Source organism: Aotus nancymaae, unplaced genomic scaffold, assembly GCF_030222135.1.
Source record: "Aotus nancymaae isolate 86718 unplaced genomic scaffold, 86718_ANA_hifiasm-v0.15.2.pri h1tg000131l, whole genome shotgun sequence".
Classification (NCBI taxonomy): domain Eukaryota; kingdom Metazoa; phylum Chordata; class Mammalia; order Primates; family Aotidae; genus Aotus; species Aotus nancymaae.
In genome coordinates, this window is record NW_026988546.1 from 7,272,393 (window position 1) to 7,290,577 (window position 18,185).

The window sequence follows — 18,185 nt, forward strand, 5'->3', positions numbered from 1 at the left end:
ACTTTTCATCAGTTCTGAAAATTTTGCAATTATTTATTTGAATAATTCTTCCCCTCTTTTTTCTGTTATATTTAGAAGGCTTATAGGAAAAATGTTCAATTACCTGTCTTTCATGTCATTTGCTTTCTATCTCATAACTGTTTATCTTTTTTTTTGAGATGGAGTTTCGCTCTTGTTACCCAGGCTGGAGTGCAATGGCGCGATCTCGGCTCACCACAACCTCTGCCTCCTGGGTTCAAGCAATTCTCCTGCCTCAGCCTCCCGAGTAATTGGGACTATAGGCATGCGCCACCATGCCCAGCTAATTTTTGTATTTTTAGTAGAGACGGGGTTTCACCTTGTTGACCAGGATGGTCTCGATCTCTTGACCTCGTGATCCACCCGCCTCGGCCTCCCAAAGTGCTGGGATTATAGGCGTGAGCCACCGCACCCGGCCCTGTTTATTTTTTAGTGCTATATTTAGGGTGACTTCCTGGGGTCAATTTTACACTTTTAGCTGAATACATCCTTCTATTCAGCCCAATTATGTAAATTTTTATTTCATCAATCATTAATCCCTTTATGCCTGAGGTTGCAATTTTTTTGAATTTTTGCAATAAAAAAATTGAGCAGTAGGATATAAATAACTCCCCCATGCTTAGCATTCCAATAATGGAACATTAGGCATAAATGATTTTGGGGTTTTTTGGGTTTTTTTTTTTTTTTTTTTTTTTTGGAGATGGAGTCTTGCTCTGTAGCCAGGCTGGAGTGCAGTGGTACAATCTCGGCTCACTGCAACCTCCGCCTCCTGGATTCAAGCGATTCCCTTGCCTCAGCCTCCCGAGTAGCTGAGACTACAGGCACATGCCACCACACCCAGCTAATTTTTTGTATTTTAGTAGAAATGGGGTTTCACCATGTTGGCCAGGATGGTCTTGATTTCCTGACCTCATGATCTGCCCACCTTGACCTCCCAAAGTGCTGGGATTACAGCTGTGAGTCACTGTGCCTGGCCATAAATGGTTTTTAATAGCTATTGGAGCTAGGATTCAAATCTAGAGCCTATCCTATTAAACACTATGGTGCTAGTATATGGTTTCAAGACTTTTTTTCTTTTTTTTTTTGAGACGGAGTTTTGCTCTTGTTACCCAGACTGGAGTGCAATGGCGCAATCTCAGCTCACCGCAACCTCCGCCTCCTGGGTTCAGGCAATTCTCCTGCCTCAGCTTCCTGAGTAGGTGGGATTACAGGCACGCACCACCATGCCCATGTATTTTTAGTAGAGACAGGGTTTCACCATGTTGACCAGGATGGTCTCGATCTCTTGACCTCGTGATCCGCCTGCCTCGGCCTCCCAAAGTGCTGGGATTACAGGCGTGAGCCACCGCACCCGGCCGACTTTTTTTCTTTAAACCAATTAGTCTTTGTCCTTTAATGGAGGAATTTTAATTCCCCTACATTATGGGATAATTGATATGTATGAATGTGCTTTTACCATCTTGAACTAAGGATATGAAAACTTTTTAATTTTTCTCTAAGGATATCACTTATACTTTAAAGTATTGTTTTTCTTTCCTTTTAAGGTTATTTACTTTAAATTTTAAGGTTTTTTTTTTTTTCTTTTGGATGATTTTGATGCCTTTCTTTTCTCAGTGTAGCTTTTCCACAAATACTAGGCTAATCTTGGCTATTTGTGTTTATATTTGAGAGTCTTCTTCACTTGTCATTTAATGTTTTTTTTTAGATGGAGTCTCGCTCTGTCACCCAGGCTGGAATGCAGTGGCATGATCTCGGCTAACTGCAACCTCCACCTCCCAGGTTCAAGTGATTCTCCCACCTCAGCCTCTCAAGTAGCTGGACTACAGGCACCCGCCATCACAACTGGCTAATTTTTATATTTTTAGTAGAGATGGCGTTTCACCATGTTGTCCAGGCTGGTCTCGAACTCCTGACCTCAGGTGATCCACCCACCTGGGCCACCCAAAGGATTACAGGTGTGAGCCATCACGCTCAACCTCACTGAATGTTTTAATAAGAATAGTATGTCTCCTTCTGACTGTAGGGAAGGATCAGGATTTGAGATTAGGTTGGTATGCGTGGCTTGCCTTCTGAGTCTCCCTCCCTCCTGCAGTTTGTTACTTCCCTGGAGCCTGAGCCCATTACTCATTCTGTGGGTCTCCTGTGTGGGACCCCTAAGAGGGTCCTCCTCTTAGGAGAAGTATTCATTTCTTTTTTCTTTCTTTCTTTATTTTTTTAGAGATAGAGTCTCACTCTGTTGCCCAGGTTGGAGTAGAGTGGCACTATCTCTGCTCAAGGCAATCTCCGCCTCCCAGGTTCAAGCGATTCTCCTGCCTCTCAGCTTCTCAGGTAGCTGGGACTACAGGTGTGCACCACCACATCCAGCTAATTTTTGTATTTTTTAGTAGAGACGGGGTTTCACTATATGTTGGCCAGGCTGGTCTCAAACTCCTGATCTCAGGTGATCCACCTGCCTCAGCCTCTTAAAGTGCTGGGGTTACAGGCATGAGCCAGCACGCCTGGGCAGGAAAAGCATTCTTGTACTTTGGAAGCAAATACTGAATCAACTCTTTCCAATCCTTTCTTCTGTCCTCCAGTGTCCCTTTGAAGGTCCGGAGGTACTTCAGAGTCCATCTGTACCTTTCTTTAACCTCAACGTGGTAACTATTTCTCTTTTGAAAGCAGCTTAAAGGGTTTTAACTTGGGGACACACGCTGCTGTCACCACTGAATATGCACTGGAAAAGCAGGGGAAGGGAAAAGACCGTTCCCAATACACCTGTCTAACTAATTGCCCTAAAAATTGCTTGAAAGTCCAGGCCTGTTCTTTGTAATCATATATGCGGTGTAGAGAAAGTTATAACCACTCTTATGGCCCTGAATTTCTAACAGGATTTTTCTTGTTCTTGTTTTGCCACCATTGCAGGCCTCTGTCTTCTACGAATTCCTCAAATTTCTGGACCATGGAAGATTCTTTCTTGAATTTTCTGTTCTGTTTTTCTGTTTAATTTTTTCCTTAATGGAGAGAAAGGGATAGAGCATGTCTTCAGTTCTTTAGTTAGCCAACTTGATTCAGCAGTCTCTACTTTATTCTTAAAAACACGTCATTTGTCTCAAAGACAAATGGTGCTTGGCCCAACCAGTTAACTCCCTTTCCTGAGTTCTTGGTACGCCCTCCATGTAAGTTTCACCTTTTCACTTGCCCTCCTCCCTGAACCCACCTTTTCCTTGACTCAGGTGTGCAGAGCTGTCAAGTAGTTTACTTTCTCCTATACAGAATATCATCTAAGAAACTAATTTCCATTAAAATGTTAGGAATTTAATATACTTTCCCTACCAGTGATATGTATACTTTGAAGGATGGTGAATGAAGGAAAATAACACTCATGCTAAGGGTTAAATTAGCAATAATGGCATTTCAGATATTTCAGAGGGAGAGGTCTTCAATATCAATTTCAGACAACTGTCACTTTGCCTATTCATAAAGATAGCCTTGCCTTCTACAGATGGGATCCTTCAGCAGCTCTGGTCAAAGCTATAATGAGAACTGCTGACAGTCATTTTCTTTTCCTCCTTAGTCCTTTGTAATCAATGATGACGAGGCTATTTTGAAAAAAAATCAGCAGAGCCCCCTGGATAATTGTTGGGGGTGGCCTGTTGTATAGTTATAAATGGCACCTTTGGGAGGGTACAGGCTATGGTGAAGGTGTGCAAAGGAGGACTTTCACTTACACATCAGTGTCTTCAGACTTTTGTCCAGAAATGGCACAAAGATGTCAGTTTTCACATGCATCTCTGCCTTCTTCGTGATCTGCCATCATAGTAATTTGCCTAGTTTCCAGGAAGAAGGTAATCCCACTCTATACACCTGTGACTGGGAGGATTAGTCAACACTGAAGTCATCAACCTACTGAGCAAGTGTCAACTCAATGAAGTGTGCACACAAAACAGGCTAATTAGTTCTGATAATTCTCCTCAATTACAGGATCCTCCTTACACTGGGAGGAAAGTACCTTAACATCTCGCCCAGATTCCACACCTCTCCTGTCACTTTGAGTTTTTAACAACTCACTTCCATATTTAAGCCTATCCTATTCATTGTGAAACTGCTTCAATTCATCAAAGCTTTGTTCACCTTTGCTCCCCAGTTCTAGGGTAAAAGCACGCCATGGTTTGCCCAAGACAGTTTGCGTTAGTTGTACTGACATCGTATCTGGTTTAGCTTGTTTTAAAAATCTAGATTTTTTACTTTTTAACTAATATTGTTACTAAGCCATTGTTATTAATATTGATATTGATATCACTCCACCTTGTATTTCTAGCTTCTGTTCGAAGTATTTGAGACCCATGTGTTGTGAACAGAGGCCTCAACATATGATCGCATCTGGAAGGTAACCCTTTTCAGACTCACTGTACTTAACACCTCCCTTTCAAGGAAGGCTTGCAAGCACACTTGCTGACAAAACAAAGTTCTCAGAGAAGGAACATCTGGGGACAGCTAATTTATTCTGGTCTTGGAGATAATGGGAGAAATATTTAGTGTTCTTGTCCTTGCCAGCCACTTTTTGTACCAGCCAGTTGTACTGAAACCCACAGTGATCTCTGAGGTGTCATTGTCATGGTCATTGGGAAAATATGGGAAATTATAGGAAATATGCACTTAAAATATGGACAGGAAATAGGTGAGCAGTCCCCCATAGAGCGTTTAGAAAGTAGTCTGAACACTTTTGCTACAGTGGACTTGTACGTTACTGTACGGTGTAAATCTATAACTATTTATTTTGAGAAATTCAGCGAGTATCTGCATTGCATTTTGGAGGAATGAGGCTAAAAATTGCATGTTCAATAAGAAATTAAATACCAAATTTCTACTTTTCATTAATTTTAATGATGAACTTATAATGAACTTATAACCTTGCACAAAATATTTGTTGACATAGACCAACCACCATGGGGACCTTACTTACTACTAAGTTTAATGATTTCACTGGTGAAATGCAAACCAAAAGACACGTGTCTGCTGAGGACGCAACAGCATGTACTTGAATGTTAGCAGGGTTTTTTTTTTTTTTTTCTTGAGACGGAGTCTTGGAGTCTCGCTCTATCGCCAGGCTGCAGTGCAGTGGCGTGATCCCACCTCACTGCAACTTCCATTTTCTAGTTTCAAGCAATTCTCCTGCCTCAGCCTCCCAAGTAGCTGGGACTACAGGCATGCACCACCATGACCAACTAATTTTTTTTGTATTTTTGGTAGAGATGGGGTTTCACCATGTTGACAAGGATGTTCTCGATCTCTTGACCTCGTGATCCACCCACCTTGGCCTCCCAAAGTGCTGGGATTACAGGCATGAGCCACTGAGCCCAGCCATTAGTAGGTATGTTAAGATTACTGTGCTCCAAAACAACATTTGAACTTGGGTCATACAGAATGAGCATTTACATATTACCTGTGAAACATGAGTTTTCATTTATATCAAATGGTTCTTCTAAATTTATTTTATGAGTGGAAAAACAAAAAGGTAACTGTTAATACGTTGGCTTAATAAAAGAAGAAATCTAAAAAGATTTTTAAATGATACCAGTTTACATTTGTAAATGACACTTCAAATAGAAAATCAGCTAATTCTAGTAATAATTATTTTTCCCTTCCAACCAAGTCAAGAAATGAAAATATAGCATTTGGAAGTTCATTATCTCAAGATTGAAACATCTGACATTGTTAGTGCTACTGTAAATTCAGATTGACTCATTGGTGAGTCCAGGCCATTTGTAGGCTATCCCATGTTTCCTCATGTTGTCATTTAACTTGTTCCTCCGTTCCTTGTATTTCTTGTAAATAAGAGGTTCAGTCTTTACAAAGCTTGATTAGTTCTTATTAAGTATTTTTGTCAAGAAGAACTCAATCTCCTTATTTTTTTGGCCAAGAAACAGGCCAAAACAGGAATTTGGAAGCAGGCTATGTATTTGGTTTTGAGTCAGAAGTTCTGAGTTGAAAACAAGCTTTACCCTAACATCTAGACAATTTGCTTTACCACTCTTAAGCTTCTTTTCCTCTGTAAAGAAGAAGTGTCAGAACAGAGGCTCCCTAGTGTGTTTTTGATTGAAGGTTACGTGTCCATTTTCACATAATTAGTTTGGTGATCTTGGAGGAGACAACTCTAATCTACCCTCCCCTAATTCACAGTTCTTTTGACCTTACCATACATATATACACATATATATAACCATATATATATACATATGTATATATATATAGTATATATTTGTAATATGTATTTGTATATGATACATATTTATATATATGGTGTATATATCTATATATCATAAACAAATATATATATATATATTTGAGACAAGGTCTTGCTCTGTCACCCTTCAGCCTTAACCCCCTGGGCTCAAAATGATCCACCCACCTCAACCTCCTGAGTAGCTAGGACTACAAATGTGCACCACCACACCTAGCTAATTAAAAAAAATTTTCTTTCTGTAGAGATGAGATCTCACTATGTTGCCCATGCTGACTTTTGATTCCCATCAAACACTTTTGATCTTATTGATTTCCATCAAACACTTAGTGATGTTTGTTTGTTTGTTTGTTTAATAAAGATGACGTTTCACCATGTTGGTCAGGCTGGTCTTGAACTCCCGACCTCAGGTGATCCGCCCGCCTTGGCCTCCAAAGTGCTTGGATTACAGGCATGAGCGGCCGATGTTTGTTTGTTTTAATTGAAGTATAACACAGTAACATGCACTAATCTAAGTGTACACCATGATAAATTTTTGCATTTGTATACCACCATGTAACCCACCATGCAGATTAAGTTATAGAATACATTAGCAGTGACAGGCTAACCTAGTGTTTTACCACCAATAAGTTTAGAATGAGTGAGCAGCTCACTGTAATATGACCTGATATATAAAATGCAAGAAAGATGCAGAGTTCTACCACAGTTTTGAGTTAGAAGTCAGAATAATAGATTTGCTATACTATTATTGTCTTTGCATGTGCTTTATGAAGCTATCTATGTAGAAACACCATGACAAAATATATTTTAATGGTAATTAAACATGCTTTATTATATGCAGATTAAAATATATTAAGGCCCCTGTATTAGCACACTTTATTACTCACCACCACCTCCCCCCCATCAGAATCAGTGTCAGAGTTTAACATGCTGTTCTCCTTTCTTAGGCACTGACCACAGTCACTTTGTTGGTTTTTTTTGTTTTTTTTTTTTTATTCTTTTTATTGTTTGCTTTGAAATGGAGTCTCATTCTGTCACCCAGGCTGGAGGGCAGTGGTGTCATCTCAGCTCATTGCAGTCTCTGCCTTCCAGGTTCAAGTGATTCTCCTGCCTCAGCCCCCTGAGTAGCTGGGATTCCAGGCGCACTCCACCACGCCTGGGTAATTTTTGTATTTTTAGTGGAGGCAGGGTTTCCACATGTTGCCCAGGCTGGTCTCGAACTCTTGACCACAAGTGATCTGCCCACCTTGGCCTCCCAGAGTGCTGAGATTACAGGCATGAGCCACTGGCATCCGGCCTGACCACAGTCACTTTGAATGCAGAAGCAACCAATCCCGAATAGCAGCCAAGTCTATGAGAGACTATGGCTACAACTCACTTCTTTCACAGTGTCTCACGCTTCTTGTTTCTGATCTGCTTTAATACTAGGTAAGAAAAGCAGGTATTTGGTAGTCTAAATCATGTGTGCGCATAATGTATTAACCACATCTGAAGTGAATAGGCAAATCTGGAAATCTAAGGTTTTGTTTTTCTCCACATTTAGCGAACGTAAGTACACACCACACACCAAGATTCCTGCCTTTCTTGTTTTGATGTTACAAAATGGCACACAGAATCATACTTGGGGTTGAGCCTTGTTTGCCTTTGTTTGAGCCAACAAACTGGGCATTGTCTTTGCACAGTCAGTCAGAGCTGTAAATAGTTGTCAAGAATGTGTAACCAGACATATAATTACCAAGAGTGCCCTTTTTCAGACCCCATTTCAACTAAGTGCATTCCCCTCATTTCTCACATTTGCCAGGCTTGTTGGTTTCTCAAGATTGCAACCCAAAAAGCTTGAGACCCTCTGTATCTTGGAAAGCATCTATTGTGCGGCTGGAATTCAGCAAATGTTGAAAAATAGAGATAATTACTTGTAAAGAAAGTTCAAGGGTTCCTTGATATAATGCCGAGTATTTATTTCCACTTGTTGAGGGGGAGAATCTTTGACACAGGGGCTTTTTTCCTTGAGGAGAGACAGACAGCCTTATGCAGGAGAATGGAACAGGGTCCGGGCTTCTCTGCATGGGGTAGTGTGACCTCACCTAAATCTGAATCTCTCTCAGCAAAATACCAGTGGTTGTAAAGCGGCACCATTCCAGGGCTGTGCTCAGAACAAACAGTGGGCAGGAAACCCCTTTGTTTACCTAGGAACTGCCTTTTCATCTTCTGGCTTTCCTACTGCTATGGTTCTCCATGCTTCTCAGGGACCACTGAACTTACAGCCGTGAGTGGGCAGGCACTGCAGAGCCCTGATGTCACATCCTCTATTCCAGGTCTTCTCTGCCAGACCGAGGGTCTTTCTTGGACCCCACAGAAAGACAGCAGGTGGCAGACGGCCCATAAGGTATATCTTGAGAAGTGATGGTTTACGTTCTCCGTGATATCTCCCTCAAAAGCCTGTAGCTAGAAACTGAAGTCCCCTCACCTTTAAACTCCTCCTCAGGCCGGGCGTGATGGCTCGTGCCTGTAATCTTAGCACTTTGGGAGGTCGAGCCAGGCAGATCACTTAAGGTCAGGAGTTGAGACCAGCCTGGTCAAATCCTGTTTCTACTAAAAATACAAAAAAAAAAAAAAAAAAAAATTAGCTGGGCATGGTGGTGAGTGCCTGTAATCCCAGCTACTTGGGAGGCTGAGGCAGGAGAACCACTTGAAACCGGGAGGTGGAGGTTGTAGTGAGCCGAGATCAGCTACTGCACTCCAGCCTGGGTGAGAGTGAGACTCCGTCAACAAAAAACAAAAAAACCCCACAAAACTCCTCCTCTTATAACTTGGCAGAGCCTTTTTGGAGGGAGTTTGACAAAATGTTCCAAGAACCTAACAAATATTCATAGTCTTTGTGGGCATGTGTTTTTTTTTTTAGATGGAGTCTCGCTCTGTCACCCAGACTGGAGTGCAGTGGCCAATCTCAGCTCACTGCAACCTCTGCCTCCCGGGTTCAAATGATACTTCTACTTCAGCCTCCGGAGTAGCTGGGACTACAGGCATGTGCCACCACGTCCAGCTAATTTTTGTATTTTTAGTGGAGATGGGGTTTCACATGTTGACCAGGCTGGTCTTGAACCCTTGACCTCAGGTGATCTGCCTACCTTGGCCTCACAAAGTGCTGGGATTACAGGGGTGAGCCACCGCTCCCAGCCTCGTAGTCTTTGAATCTGCCATCCCATGCCAAGAATTTGCTTACGGAAATTACTAGCATGTGTGGTATTTAAAATAGTGACTGATGAGAAATGAGTTAACTACCCAAAACCACAGAAATGGTGAAATAAATTACATTACAGTCAATACAGCCACTAAAAATTAGGTTGTAACATGGTATTGAATGATGTGAGAATGTTAGCAATATATGAAGTCAAAAGAAGTGGGTTACCAAACAGTACATTTCTGATTACATTTATAAATAAACAAATAAACCTAACATGCTTAGGAAAAAGAACAAAGAAAATGTATTAGATGTTAATGATTGTTGGTAGGGGTTGTAGGTGAATTTTATTTTTTACTTTATACTTTATTTTCTTCAATGAATATATTATTTTTAAATTATTACTTTTTAAAATAATGGGCCTTGTTACATTGTCCAGGCTGGCCTCAAACTCCTGGGCTGAAATAGCTGCCTGCCTTAGCCTTCTGAATAGCTGGGATTACAGGCATGACCCTCATGCCCAGCAAATATGTGTTATTTTTATAATGAGAAAAAACTTCATAAAGTTCCTCTTTTATGTTCCTTTATGTCAAGGAACTGGATCTTCCAAGTCTTGGATCTTAAAACGCCTAAGTTGACCAGGTGTGGTGGCTCATGCCTAAAATCCCAGCACTTTGGGAAGCCAAGGCAGGCAGATCACTTGAGGCCAGGAGTTCGAGCCCAGCCTGGCTGAATGGTGAAACCCCATCTCTACTGAAAATACAAAAATTAACCAGGCACGGTGGAGCACGCCTGTAATCTTAGCTACTCAGGAGGCTGAGACACGAGAATCCCTTGAACCCGGGAGATGGATGTTGCAGTGAGCCAAGATGGTGCCACTGCTAGCCTGGGCAACAGAGTGAGACTCTACCTCAAAAAAAGAAAAAAAAAAAAAGCGTAAGTTACCTGAAACTTAGAAGTCAAAACCATGAGTTGTCCAGATGAGTCTGGTTTTTAATCCGAGATTTGCTGTTTTCCATAAAGGTGCAATCATGGCCAAGTTACTTAATGTCCTTAAGTTGGCAGAGCGCGGTGGCTCATGCCTGTAAACCCAGCACTTTGGGAGGCTGAGGCGGGCAGATCACGAGGTCAAGAGATCGAGACCATCCTGGCCAACATGGTGAAACCCCGTCTCTACTAAAAAAATACAAAAATTAGCTGGGCATGGTGGCGCGCGCCTGTAGTCCCAGCTACTCGGGAGGCTGAGGCAGAAGAATTGCTTGAACCTGGGAGGTGGAGGTTGCAGTGAGCGGAGTTCGTGCCACTGTACTCTAGCCTGGTGCCTGGCGACAGAGTGAGACTCTGTCTCAAAAAGAAAAAAAGTCCCTAAGTCTTGGTTTTCTCCTCCATGAAACAGAAATAACAGAAGTGTTTGTTACACAGAGTAGTGGGAGGATTAAATGAAATACTGCAGGAAAAGTGCTGTGTAGAGTGGCTGGCACCTGATAAGTGGGGACTGCTAGTAATAGTAATAGTAGTGCTGGGAGAGCCACTGCACTCTGCTGCCAACTATCCATGCCACATCAGCATGAGTAGTTTAATTTCTGCAAGTTTAATTTCTGGCCTTCTTCTTGTAGGACACACAAAAGGAGCTCGGAGTGCGAGACGCTGAGGTCCCAGGAGACCCAGAGCTGGTGGGCACACTCTCCCCATCTGGTTGGGTCGGTCCTGCCCATGTCCTGTGCACCAAGTTGAGAGAAGTGATAGTCTTGTCTCCTAGCAAAATTCATGCAAGGAAAAACTGCCCCATTTTAACTTTTCTGTCATGTAATGTGCAGAATAGCCAAATACCAGCTGCTGGGAGAACAACAAATTCTAATTTCCTGGCTTATATAGTAAAGTTTCATTGTATTTGGCATAGCTTTGCCAATTTAAGGAATTTAATTTCCTTAGCTTTTTAAACACAAAGCACTCCCAAAAGAAAAATGGAAATAAAAGAGTGTAACTGCACAATGGAATACACATGCCAATTTCAAGATGTCACTGACATTCTCATAATTACTCATTAAAATAAATGCATGCAGGCTGGGCATGGTGGCTCACGCCTGTAATCCCAGCACTTTGGGAGGCCGAGGCAGGGGGATCACCTGAGGTCAGGAGTTTGAGACCACCAGCCTGGCCAACATGCTGAAACCCTGTCTTTACTAAAAATTGAAAAATTGTCTGGGCATGGTGGCATGTGCCTGTATTCCCAGCCACTCAGGAGGCTGAGGCAGGAGAATCACTTGAACCAGGAGGCGGAGGTTGCAGTGAGCTGAGATTGCGTCGCTGCACTCCAGCCTGGGTGACAGAGGGAGACTACATCTCAAGAAAAATAAATAAATAAAAATGAAAATAAATAAATGTATATAACAAAATAAATATTTTTACTTGCAAAGGCATGCAGCAGCTATATAACCATATTCAGGGAACATAAAGTCATGCTTGCTTTATCCAAGCCACACCATAGTTCTTTATTTATATTTTTATGTCAAGCAATTCTGTCAAAATTAGCAACAGACATGATTCTTCCAAAAAATTAAATAAACATGCTTAGATCTCAATATAAAAAAGAAAATTATTTCTAACACGGCAGTAGAAAAAATCACCCAAAAAAGTTCAAAGCCAGTAAGACACTATTTTAAAACATTAGCTAATTCAAAAATATCTCCACCAAACTGGACATTACTCAATGCTCAAAAAATATTCCCTTTGGCAAAATCAACTTCTATTTCCATCTATTTCTATCTTAGTTTTCTTCCTTCTTTCTTCCCTATTAATCTCTTCCCTGTCTTCTGTTATATGCTTATAAAAAGGTCTAAGAAATTTTTTTACAAGCTAATTTTTAAATATTATTATTTAGAGACAGGATTTCACTCTGTCATCCAGGCTGGAGTACAGTGGCAAAATCATAGCTCACTGCTGCTTCCAACTCCTGGGATTAGCCTCCTCGGTAGCTGGGACTACAGGTGCAGGCCACAATGCCCAGCTAATTTTCTTACTTTTTGTGGCAACAGGGTCTTGCTATGGTGCTCAGGCTGGTCTCAAATTCCTGGCCTCAAGTGATCCTCCTGCCTCAGCTTCCAAAGTGCTGGGATTACAAGCTTGAGCCACCCTGACTGGCCAAAGATATTCTTTATAGCGATTTACAAACTGTAGTTACTTGTTTTTTCTGTTGGTTTTTGTTTGTTTGTTTTTCGTCTTTTTTTTTTTTTTTTTGAGATGAAGTCTCGCTCTGTCGCCCAGGCTGGAGTGCAATGGGGTGATCTTGGCTCATTGCAACGTCTGCCTCCCAGCTTCAAGTGATTCTCCTGCCTCAGCCTCCTGAGTAGCTGGGACTACAGGTGCATGCCACCACACCTGGCTAATTTTTTCTATTTCAGTAGAGACAGGGTTTCACCATGTTGGCCAGGATGGTCTTGATCTCCTGACCTTATGATCTGCTGGCCTTGGCCTCCCAAAGTGCATGAGCCACCACGCCCAGCCCTTTCTTTTTTTTTTTTTTTGAGAGGGAGCATCACTCTGTCGCCCAGGCTGGAGTGCACTGGCGTGATCTTGGCTCACTGCAACCTCTGCCTCCCATATTCAAGCAATTCTCCTGATTCAGCTTCCTGAGTAATTGAGATTACAGGTACCTGTCATCACACCCAGCTAATTTTTGTATTTTAGTAGAGACAAGGTTTTGCCATGTTGGCCAAGTTGGTCTCGAACTCCTGACCTCAGGTGATCTGCCCACCTTGGCCTTCACAAGTGCTGGAATTATAGGTGTGAGCCACCACGCCCAGCCTTGTAGTTACTTGTTTAAAACTCAGTCTATTTGAAAACTATAGTATAAATGAAAGCAACTGATGGTTAGAAGAGAGTTTTGTGAGATTTATTTTGATAGATTAGCACAGTGCTATGAACTTGGTATGTGCCTAATTATAATAGTCCCCTTGGCCGGGCACAGTAGCTCACGCCTATAATCCCAGCACTTTGGGAGGCCGAGATGGGTGGATCACAAGGTCAAGAGATCGAGACCATCCTGGTCAACATGTGAATAAGTGTCCCCTTATTCACACTTACACTTTCAGTGGTTTCAGGTACCATGTGGTCCACTATGGTCTGAAAAAAGTGGCTACCACACAAGAACAATTCTGAGAGAGCGGGAGAGCCATATTCACATAACTTAATGAATATGGTCTCTCCTATATTCAGGAGCAAGAGAGACAGAGAGTAGGAAAGAGGTGCCACATACTTTTAAAGGACCAGATCTTGCAAGAACTCACTCACTATCATGAAGACAGCACCAAGCCATGAGGGATTCACCCCCATGACCCAAGCACAGCACATTGTTATAATTGTTCTATTTTTAGTTATTGCTGCTAATCTCTTACTATGCCTAATTTATAAATTAAACTTTATCACAGGTATATATGTATAGGAAAAAAACATAATATATATAGGGTTCGGTACTATCTTTGGTTTCAGGTGTCCCCATGTATCTTGGAACATGTCCCCTGGGAATAAGGGGACATATTAGATAATGAGAGGGGTGGCTAGGGAGAAAGTGAGGGGTCACAGCAAAAACTACCCAACGCACCACTTTCCTAAACCACCTGTGTGCCGAAGCGTGGAAAACATTACATTAGGGTGAGAAAGAATAAGGGTCTTCAATTCTGCATGAAACATCAAAATTTGCTGGGTGTGGTGGCTCAGGCCTGTAATCCCAGCACTTTAGGAGGCCAAGGCGGGTGGATCATGAGGTCAGGAGTTCAAGACCAGCCTGGCCAACATGGTGAAACCCCGTCTCTATTAAAAATACAAAAATTAGCCGGGCGTGGAGGTGCATGCCTGTAGTCCCAGCTATTCGGGAGGCTGAGGCAGGAGAATCACTCGAACCTGGGAGATGGAGGTTGTAGTGAGCTGAGATCACACCAAGGCACTCCAGCCTGGGCAATAGAGTGAGAATCCATCTCAAAAAAAGAAAAAAGAAAAGAAACATCAAAATTGTTAAATTACTGCTATGGTTTGAATTTTCTCTCCCCGATATCCAAAAAGATATGTTAAAGTCCCAACCCCCAGAACCTCAGAATGTGATCTCATTTGGAAACAGAGTAAAATTGCAGGTATAATTATGGTGGTACCTGCAGTAAATCCCTACAGGTTTGCAGCAACCTCAGTTCTTGCCTCCTCAGAGGAATTTGACTGAGGGGCAGAAGGAGAGACTGAGGCAAGTTTTAGAGCAGGAGTGAAAGTTCATTAAAAAGCTTTAGCACAGGAATGAAAGGAAGAGAAGTACACTCGGAAGAGGGCCAAGTGGGCGACTTGAGAGATCAAGTGCGCAGTTTGACTGTGGACTATGTGTTGGCATGCCTTGGTGGGTGTGGGGTGGAGGTGGAGTTGCCTCCCTTTTTTCCTGATTCTTCCCTTCAGGTGGGCTGCTTGCATGCGAGGTGGCCTGCTAACGCTTGGGAGGGGAGCATGCGCAGTGTGTTTACTGGAGTTGGACGCATGCTCGCCTGAGGCGTTCTTCCCTTACCAGTCTAGTAGTCCTAGAGGAAGGTCATGTACCAATTAAACTCTGCCATTTGGCCTCTTAACGTTCACGATTGAGCCACTTGCCTGATTCCTGAGATTTTAGGGGAAGCTGCTAATCACCAGTGTCAGGTGTTTTCTGTTTTGGGAGATAGTCCTTCCCTGGTGCCTACTGTGACCAATTATTTTAGAGAGACAGTAACCGCCTGACCATCACTTGATGGTTCCCTGACATTCCTCGTGTGTGCAGGGGTGGGGGTGGGGGTCAAAGTGGGGAAGTGGGGTGGGGTGAGAGTTGGGGAAGCCCTCTTCTGCCTTGCTCATACCTGACTGGCTACCTGCTGTAACAATGGGTCACATGGGAGTAGGGTAGGCTCTTAATCCAATACGACTGGAGTCCTTGTAAGAAGACAGCCATGTAAAGACACAGATGCACAGGGAGAGCAGCATGGGATGACAGAGGCAGGGATGGGAGTGATGCAGCTGCAAGCCGAGGAACAGCACATACTGGCAACCCCCAGAAGCCAAGAAGAGGCAAGAAGGACCCCCTCCAGGGTTTAGAGGGAGCAGGCCCTGCTGATCCCTTGATCTTGGACTCCCAACCTCCAGAAGTGCAAGGCAACACAGTTCTACTGTTTTAAGCCACTCAGTTTATGGTACTTTGAGTAGCCCTGGGAAATTAATTTAATTACTTTATTTCATTTATTGTAAAAGCTATTTAGGGCTGGGTGTAGTGGCTCACACCTGTAATCCCAGCACTTTGGGAGGTGGCCAGATCACTTGAGGTCAGGAGTTCGATACAAGCCTGGCCAAAATGGTGAAACCCTGTCTCTACTAAAAAAAAAAAAAAAAAAGGCTAGGCGTGACAGATCACACCTGTAATCCCAGCACTCTGGAGATGGACACCATCCTGGCTAACACAATGAAACTTGGTCTCTACAAAAAATACAAAAAATTAGCCAAGCGTAGTGGCATGCACCTGTAGTCCCAGCTACTACGGAGGCTGAGGCAGGAGAATCACTTGAACCTTGGAGGAGGAGATTGCAGTGAGAGGAGATGGCACCATCGCACTCCAGCCAGGGTGACAGACCAAAACTCTGTCAAAAAAAAAAAAAAAAAAAAATTAGCTGGAAGTGGTGGTATGTGCCTGTAATCCCAGCTACTCGGGAAGGCTGAGGCAGGAGGATCACTTGGACCAGGGAGGTGGAGGTTGCAGTGGATTGAGATTGCGCCACTGCACTCCAGCTTGGGCAACAGAGTGAAACTCCATCTCAAAGAAAAAAAACGCTATTTAAAAAAAAACCACATCCTAAGAGGAGGAAAGAAAACAGTTTTGTCAGTGAAAAACTACCAAAATTTCATGCATTTCTTGCCATTAGTTTTCCTCTGAATAGTTTAAAAATTTTACATAGCTGTGACCATAATCTCATGCAAATTTTGTACAGTGATATTTTCAATTCATATTATAACATTCATTCTCTATGTTATTACAAATCTCTTGTAAACATCCTTTAAATTTTTCAATACAGTCAATGTTGCCTAGATTATTGTTGGGCAGCTTTCTTTCATATTTCTATTTTTATTATTATAGACAGTCTCTTGGCTCTGACTCTTGAAGGAGTTAAAAATGCTTTTTATTATCTGTCAGTTCCCTAAAATGTGCTCTCTGCACAACAGGTAGGCTATTTAATTAACAAGAAGGCTACCAAATAGACCCTAATAGACTGAGCTCACACTTAAATAAACTGGAATGGGGTCACAGCTCACTCTCAGATCTATGTGTTAGTATGTTAACAAAGCATCAGATAATTAATGCATACTTAGTCCCAAGATACCAGGTTGGGTGATGTAACTACTATGACACGGTAGATTCTGGTAGAACCAAATCCAAAGCCCAGGTTTCCAGATTCCCTCCCCTCCATCATTTCTATTTCTCTTCTCAGGTTACGGCAATGATTCCAAAAAATGTTTAAAGTTGGCATAGTTTGGATATTTGTCCTGGCCCAAACCTCATGTTGAATTGTAACCCCTCAATGCAGGAGGTGGGGCCTGGTGGGAGGTGTTGGGTCATGGGGGTGGATCCCTCATGGCTTGGTGCTCTCTTTGAGATGGTAAGTGAGTTCTTGTGAGATCTCCTTTAAAAGTGTGTTGCAGGGCTGCGCATGGTGGCTCATGCCTGTAATCCTTTGGGAGGCCAACGCGCGTAGATTGCTGATTGCTGAGCTCAGGAGTTTGAGGCCAGCCTGGGCAACATGGTGAAAACCTGTTTCTACTTTAAAAAAAAAAAAAGAGAGAGAGAAAAAGGAGAAAAAAATTAGCTGGGCATGGTGGCATGTGCACCTGTGGTCCCAGCTACTTGGGAAGTTGAAGCAAGAGAATCACTTGAACCCAGGAGACACAGGTTGCAGTGAGCCGAGACAGGGCCACTGCACTTCAGCCTGGGTGAAAGAGTGAGATTCTGTCTCCAAGATAATAATACTAACAATAATAATAAGATAAATGTGTGTTACACCTCTCCCCCTACTCTTTCTCTCTTGCTCCTGCTTTTGCCATGTGATGTGCCTGCTTCCACTTCGCTTTCCATCCTGAGTAAAAGCTCCCTGAGACCTCCCCAGAAGCCCAGTGATGTCATCATCACACTTGTACAGCCTGCGTAACTGTAAGCCAATTAAACCTCTTTATTAAATTACCCAGTCTCGGGTATTTCTTTGCAGCAAAGCAAGAACAGCCTAATTCAAAAGTGTTACTTAGTTTTGAACTCAGCAGAAATATATTTAATAGATATCTCTGCCATGTGATTATGTAAGTCTTGGTTTCAAGTACACTTTAACTCAGGGTTTTTAAAACTTCTCTTAGCAGTGGAAATGTCATCTTAAAAAATATTACAAACATTCCTAATTTATAAAATCTAAAAAAGCAGAACTTGGGTGGTGGAAGAAGGGAGGGCCAGGCAGTGAGCTCAACAGTCCTATTACTCTTCAGACCTCCCTTGGAATATTCAGGAAAACTTGAACCATCTCTAGGGAACCTTAGGGCACCGAGGAACCGTCTGTACAACAGAATACATATTCTATTTTTCATCCACTCTGCATAGAATGGCAGGGCAGAAAGGGACATTCTTAGAGGTCTGATTCTTTCTAAACAATTAATAGTTCTGAAAAATAGCTTTGAAATTTTTCCTAGGCAACTGGTTCTCTCTTCTGAGTGCCTGACTTGTTCTCAGTTCCT